At 48.3% G+C, this 7,573-nt stretch overlaps 1 long non-coding RNA gene across 2 annotated transcripts in view; it reads right to left on the bottom strand.

Annotated features, from left to right (window-relative positions):
* Positions 1–6,829: 6,829 nt before the first annotated feature.
* Positions 6,830–7,573, bottom strand: part of LOC105727015 (uncharacterized) — a 176,251-nt gene continuing 175,507 nt past the window's right edge. For both annotated transcript variants that reach the window (XR_010341235.1, XR_010341236.1), the window contains one exon: positions 6,830–7,276. This is a non-coding gene — a long non-coding RNA (uncharacterized LOC105727015). The remainder of the gene's footprint in view (positions 7,277–7,573) is intronic.

Genomic DNA, 7,573 nt, shown 5'->3' with positions numbered 1-7,573 from the left:
GAGAATGTATAAAAGATCCATGGTTGCTAGGTGTTTAGGAGGAAGGAGCACGAGAAATTTTTAGGGCCATGAAACTATTCTATATGAAACTATAAAGGTGTATATATGTTATTATACATTTGCTAAAACTCATAGAATGTACAACAGAACAAGCCAACCCTAATGCAAACTATGGACTTTGGGGTAATAATCGTGTCAGTATAGGGTTATCAACTGTAACAAATGCACCAATTGTAATGTATCAGTTAACAAATGATGTGGGATATTGTTAATGGTTGGGGGAGGCTGTGGTGAGGGAGGATGAAGGGGTATTGGGAACTCTGTGCTTTCACCTCAATTTTGCTATGAATCTAAAATTACTTTAAAAGTCTTTTTAAAAAATTTAAAAAGCTTATTCTGTTTTTTATTTTTAACAGAAAAGTCTAGCAAAGACTGGCTCAACATTTAGCATTCCCAGCCTGTGGCAGTTTTGTGACTGTCGGGCTGCTGGGTCCATCTAAGGAGACCGGACGTTGTGAGTTGGCTGTGTCTGAGCCCAACAGAGCCAAAGACCATATACAGTCAAATCATACACAGTCCGTTCTCGTTATCTGCAGTAGTTTTGTTCTATAAAGCTGCAGTGAAACTGAATTAGTGAATATTGAACCCTTGTTCCTAGGGGAAATGTGTGTGTGTGTGTGTGTCTGTTTGTGTGTGTGTGTGTCTGTGTCTATATCTCAAATAGATTATAGTCTAAAATCCTGAAACAGTTCAACGTGGTAGGTTCTGCTTTCTTTACACTCCCAAATACTCTCTCAAAAGGAGATCAAGTATTGACTGCCCTGTATAATATGCTTTTATGTTTTGTTTTTTTAACAGTAGAGTTAAAAGCAAAATATTTTTTATATCCATATATCTGCCAAAAATGAAAAACAAATAATGGGCTGAAAGGATGAATGATTTTTAAGGGGAAGATTTCCTCGTACTAGCTAGAGCCTCTCGTCTCGTCTGGCCCCTGTGAGCCTTTGAATGTGTGCTCCCTGGCTGAGCAGCTGTTACACCTGGCTGACTCTGCCCAGGCTGCTCCCCATGGCTGCCTCCCGTCCCACCATTGTGTTGGCTGGGACATGCAGAGAAGCTGAACAGGGTCCTGGGGAACAGTTTCCTATGGTCATTCCAGGCTCAGAGCTGGCACAGCAGAAGCTCATAGCTCACCTGCCTGCCTTCCAAAGTCACGGGGCAAGCATGCAAAGATGTGATCCAGAGAGGCCTGGATTCTAATGGGGACACATAGCAACTTATGGGTACACATGAGTCCTGGTTCTGCTCCACCAACTGAGTGGCTTTGGACAAGTTACTTAGTCTCTCTGCCCCCTCAATATCCTCATCTATAAGACAGGGATGATATGAATCCCTACCTCATAGAACTGCCATAAGGATTGGAAGTTGTTATTCTCAGTGTTTAGAACAGATCATAAGGGCAGTGGGGTTTGCTGAAGCACTGCTATTCTCTGTGTGATGAAAGGACCTGCTGCCTCGGCATGGCCCAGGGCATTCGAGAGCCAACGTCATGGATCCCACCCACATATCAGAATCTCTGAGGCGGGCCCAGCAACCTGCTTTAGCAAGCCCTCCAGGTGCTTCTGATACATGCTAACTTCAGAAACACTGATAAAAACATGTTTACATGGGAAATACCTGTTTGGAGGAGATGTAAGGCAAAAATCAGGTGTAGTTACGGTGTCATATATGAGAGTACAGTATTTGTAATTAAATGACTGAAGATAATTATAGTTTAGTAAAGTGTGTATGTGTGATTTGATTCCACCCTACAGGTCAGGCCAGACCAGACTCTCCAGCCCACCACTTTCAAAGGGCAGGGTGCCCTGGGAGCTGGCATGGAACCCCCAGGACAGGACATGGCAGGACATGGAGAGAGGCGCACACGTAACTCAGTCCCTTCCCACCTAGATAAGGAGAAAAGAAGGGACTCCAGCCCAGCTGGCCCTGGGGCTTTGGAGTCTAACTCTCGTGTCTTCTCTCCACTGCCCAGGGGCCTGGAGAGCTTCGGAAAAAGCAGGAGGAGGCTCAGCCCATTCACTCCAAGACAGGGACAGGGAGGAGCACGCCAGGGCTCCCAAAGGTGGGAGGAAGGGAGAGGTGCGGAGAAAGCATTACCCTGAAGTTAGGCCAGCAGTTTCCTAACAAACAAACTCGGGGCTCAAGCTGTGAATTAATCAAAACTTTGAAAAGAAAGCCTTCCCCTCTGAAGCTTCAGACACAAGGAATGAAAACAACCAGACTGGCTGCAAAATGAAAGCAACACTGAAAGTCGGGGAGAAAGGAAGCCAGATATTCGGGGTTTGGACAAAAGCAATAAGGCCAAAGGAATTGTGCTGAGGGGCACTGCGGGCCTGCGGGCCTCTGATCTCACGTGTCCTGACCTCCTCCACCCCACACCCCTGTCCCACACCCACTCTCCCACTGGCAGTGAGCATGGTCACATCACCAGTGGCCTGTTCCTCCAGACATGGGACTCAATCTGACTTCTCTTCCATTCTATCCCTAATTTGTGGCCTTCCAGCTCCCATCTCAACCTCCTTTTCCCCCTGCAGCCCAGAGACCCCTGCAGCAGCCACAGGGAGCATGGGCAGATCAGCAGGGACTGGGCTGCCACCCTCCCAGGCCACAAGGGCAAATGTCCACCTGGGAGCTGAGAGTGGAGGCAGGGGAATGATTATCTGTCTCGACTCACTCCGGGCCTGCACTGCAGCACTGTAGCCACTGCCACGTGTGGCTATGGAGCACCTGAAACACAGTCAGTTCAGGCAGAAATGTGCTGCAAGGCTCCAATATGAACCAGACTTGGGAGACTTAATATGAAGAGCAAAATGTAAAATATCTCATTAATAAATTTTGTTACTTATGATATTTGTAGTTACAATATTTTGAATACATTGGTTTAAATAAAATACATTATTAAAATTAACTTTTGCCTGGCATGGTGGCTCCCACCTAAGGCTGAGGTAGGGGAATCACTTGAGGCTAGGAGTTCGAGACCAGTCTGACCAATATAGTGAAACCCCATCTCTACCAAAAAATACAAAAACAAGCTGGATGTGGTGGTGCGTGCGCCTGTAGTCTCAGCTACTAGGGAGACTGAGGCAGGAGAATCGCTTGAACCCTGGAGGTGGGGGTTGCAGTGAGCCAAGATCGCGCCACAGCACTCTAGCCTGGGTGACAGAGTGAGACCCTGTCTCAAAATACATAAATAAATAAACAAAAATATTTTTAAAATAGAATTAATCTTACTAGTTTCTTTTTATACTTTTTAATGTGACTACTAAAAGATTTAAAACTACACGTGTGGTTTGCATTATGTTTCTGTTGGACAGTGTGATACTAGGATCTCCCTTTGAGCTTTGCTGGCCATTTCTACCCACACTCATCCCCCAGCAGTACCTCCTGCTGGGCACAGGGGTTTAACTTTATCTTGGGGAACATGCCTCCTGAGGCCCCCAAAGGTTCATCCCAATCTCCAGCTCAGTGCCAGGTAATGAAGAAAGTGGCTCCTAGCGACCAGCAAGCTGGCTGGGAAGTGTCAGTGGGTTCAGCAGGGCCTGATGCCCACCAGATAACCCTGCTAGGACCTGCTGGCCAGACAGGGCTCTTCCATTCTCACGACATTTGACTAAACTATGGGCATCTTCTCTAGGCCCACTTGTTGCTGGAAAGGCCACAGTTCAGGTAAAATGGGCCCCTCCCAGAGCGGGGTAAGGGTTCTGGGGCACCTCTTTTGCTTCCCTCTTCCCTTCCCTAAGCATGGGCCTGTTTGAGAGAGCAGCTCCTGCCCCTACCTTGTCACAGCCTTGAGGGAGCCAAGGTCTCAGCTTGCCATGACTCACTTGGATGGGTGTCTCTCTGTCAGGTGTGTCAACAGCAGGCATAGAACCCTGGCATCCCAGCCGTCCTTCCCAGAGCAGGAAGCAGAAGCCACTTGTGATGAACTAAATAAAAGGAAAAAGGGAAGCAGGTGGAGGGTGAGGGGTTGTTTTGCAGCCTCTGCTGTGTCACTGGGTAGTCGGTGACCCTGCACAGGTTCCTTCACCTCTGCAGTTTTCCCTGTAAAATGAGGCGCATTGGAGTGTCGACGGAGCAGAATTTGGAAAATTCACAGGCTTTTAGGGCTAACAAATTTGGGTTTAAATTCCTGCCTTGTCGAGACCTTAGGCAAGTTAATTAACCTCTCTGAGCCTCTATCTCCTCATCTGTATAAATGGCGCAATCATCTATATCTCATGGGCGTCCCTAGGGTTAAATAAAGGGTGAGCATCCAATAAGTTGTTGCCTTATGAGACCCGGGAACTAAAGAACAGCAGATCAGGGCTGGCTGCCTGGGCAGCCAGATGCCCCAGGAGCCTGTGTCCTGGGCTCTAACCTGGCCTGGGAAGGGCACCTCCCAGGGCTCTCCAGAATCACAATGACGATGGCTCACTCCCAGGGTGGCTCTCCATTTCACAGCCACCCCTCCCAGCACACCCCAAAGCACAGCCTGAGGCCCCACATAAAAGAGGTAGGGTCTTCTCTCCCTCAGGATCCATTTTCCCTCTTCATGTTGCTTTTTTATGGGCTCCCAAGTGTCCTGCCTGTACCCCACTACACAGGCCCACAAACTGAGAGCTCCATCTCCTTCCCGCTCACAAACACAGGCTCATGCCACAAATGTGGATGACCACAAAATGCTTGAACATATGTGCACCTTTACATGTATGCACATCAGCATTCACATGTTTTCTCATGACACAGATCTCAATAAGCACTCTAGGTGGGCTATACAGACTTGTGCAAACACTCACACACAAAGCCATGCCGTGCCCTTAGGAGACCTGGCACAGGGAGGGTTGCAGGCTGCACTGGGGCCCTTGGAGAGCTGCCCGGTATGCTGGTCCCGGCTCTATCTGAAGATCTGCCCCAGGTGTGCTGGTCCTGGCAGGGCCTGGGGAAGGGGCTGTGTGCTCCTGGCACATCATGTAGGTATGGAAGGGACAGAATGGGAGAGAGCTGACAGTCTGAGGGAACACAGAGAGGGGCCTTACGGGTCTTTGCTCCAGGATATTTAATTCAGCAGCATAGCAGCATAGCACAAGACAGACCTGGATGTGTAGCAGTGATGGCAGGAAAAGTAAAATGTCAAGACTAGAAGGCTTGCAAATCACACCAAGATAAAACAGACCATCTTAGTCTTTCCACAGCCTCTGAACCAGATCTCTAGAGTCCGGTGTTGGGAGAAATGTCTCTGGGCTCAGACAGATCTATGAATGCCCCTTCTGCCCATTAACACAATCTTGGGCAAATGACTTAGCCTCTCTGAGCCTCGATTTCCTTCTCAGTGAAATAAGAGTAAGAAAACCTAATATATAGCAAATGAGCCTTCCTAACACTCTAGAACCAATCGGATGCGCCTATTTCACATTCTCATGGCATTTGTACATTCTCACATAGGTTTACACAGGTAATTTATTTCTGACTCACCCACTAGCCTGAGCTCCACCCCACCCCACCCAGGGCAGTGTGGAAATGGACCTGTCTTGCTCATCGTTATAGCCCCAGGGTCTAGCACAGTTCCTGGAGCATAGTAGGTGCTCATGAACCAAGAGAGTAGCATTTAATTCAGCAGCATGGCACAAGACAGACCTGGATGCGTAACAGTGATGGCTGCTATTTTTGCCGTTATTAGATAGGTGCTACTCTCTGAGAATTATTTCCACATCCTCACCTCCCACACCCAGTTTTCCTCTACTGCATTTTCCTTTCCTTTCTAAGCTATTCCCGTGGGTGACCCAAATCCCCCCGTATCAAAGCTAACCCACTTCCTTTCATTTTTACCCTGGAACAGATGAGCAGCTTCTAAACTTTTCAGGCTTAAAGACCCCATTGAGGTCCTCCCTAAGTCTCTTTTTTTCCAGAGAGTAAAAACTTCTCAAATTCTTTCATTCCTTCCCTAAAAAACATGTCTCATGCTCTTCAATTACCCTGTGGTTTCTCAGGAGGTTTTAAGGTCAGTAGCCACGAGCTCCCCTCCCCGAGGTGCCCAAAAACCAAAGGGCCTTCAGCCCACAGGAGATGTGTTATTGGGCTCCGCTAGTTCCCAGACCAGTCTGACGCTCCTGGTTCTGTCCAGATGCCACAAGTCCACAGGACACCCCAGCCCATCTCCAGCTTATTGGAACTGCTCCTCTGCCCCCACCTGCTCAATCTGGTCCCCACTCTTAAGGCAGAGTGGCCAGAGTTGTATGAGACCAAATCAGACAATCTTAGAGCCAAAACAGTCCAACCTCGCTCCTTTTATAAATTAAGAAACGGAGACCCACGGATGTCAAGTTCATGGGACTAGTTTGAGCAGCACTGCTTCAGGACTGGAGAGATGGAGGCCTTAAGCAGCTGGGACACAGGACAGTCCGGAGGCCCCTCCCTTCCTGCTGGAACCCATCTCACAGGCCCTCTGCCAATCTGCTTTCTTCTTGGCCATACCTCACCTGGGCCTCAGTAAGAGGTGAAGGCCCCTAAGGGGAAGGGCTCTGGTCGTCTTCATCCTTGATGCCTGGTTGTGTCCACAGGGTTCTGAGTCTTTGGGTTGGTGTTTTTGAGGCCATGGGATGCCCTAAATCCAGTGCCTAGGACGATGCAGAGAGAGGCGCCTGCCCTCCGTGGAGGGCCAGTATGCTGGCTTTTACATGCCGAAGACCGTGGTGCTGGCCCTCTCCCTTTCCCCCTTCCCCAGCCAACCCTCTCCCAGCCCCTCTGACCCCATGCACCCACCCACCCAAAGGAGCACACCCGCTGTGCCCCTTGCTACCCCAAACAAACCATCAGCCCCTTCCTCTCCTAATTGATCGATGGGCCTGCTGGTTTTAAATTAAAGGAGTTTTACTCTCAGCACTGCCCCCCTCAAAAAAAACATCTAGATGCAAATAAAGATAAATTCCAGTCACTGCAGCATAACAAGTGACTCAGACTCAAGGGGATGGGCAGACACTCCAATCACTCAGGAAATTCCAAGGGCTTAGTTACCTCCCAGGACCTGGACAGAGGCCGGTAAAATTAATTCTGCTCTGTACAGGACAATCCTAGTCTTTGGACATGGTTCTTACACATGCCTAAGATTTGGAGGAGCCAGTGTGGGGGAGGGATAGGAGGTTTAACTCGATTTCCCAATACGTTTGATCATTGATATCAGTCAGTAGAATCTTCACGACAATGCTGATGTTCTACCGTGTTGCAGTATGGTAGATGTCACCTGAAAAGTAAGAGTCCAGATATGAGCACATTACTAGAGTTTCATTCATTCATTAATAATTAATCCAGTATCATCATGTCACATGACCCAAATGTCTCCCAGAACAAGGCCACTCAGGTTTGTAGGCTTCCATTCAGCCTTGTCAGGCTCCAGGAAAAAGGAGTGGTCTCCACAGTACATGGTTCACTCTTTCTGGCATCTGGAATTACTGACCTAAGAGATGATACCACTTCTTGCTCTAGCCTTCTCAAGATATTAATGTAATATTGGATTTTCCTCATTATATAATTCATTTAC

This window comes from Aotus nancymaae, unplaced genomic scaffold (genome assembly GCF_030222135.1).
Source record: "Aotus nancymaae isolate 86718 unplaced genomic scaffold, 86718_ANA_hifiasm-v0.15.2.pri h1tg000007l, whole genome shotgun sequence".
NCBI classification, from domain to species: Eukaryota; Metazoa; Chordata; class Mammalia; order Primates; family Aotidae; genus Aotus; species Aotus nancymaae.
This window is presented reverse-complemented; position numbering and strand designations above follow the sequence as displayed.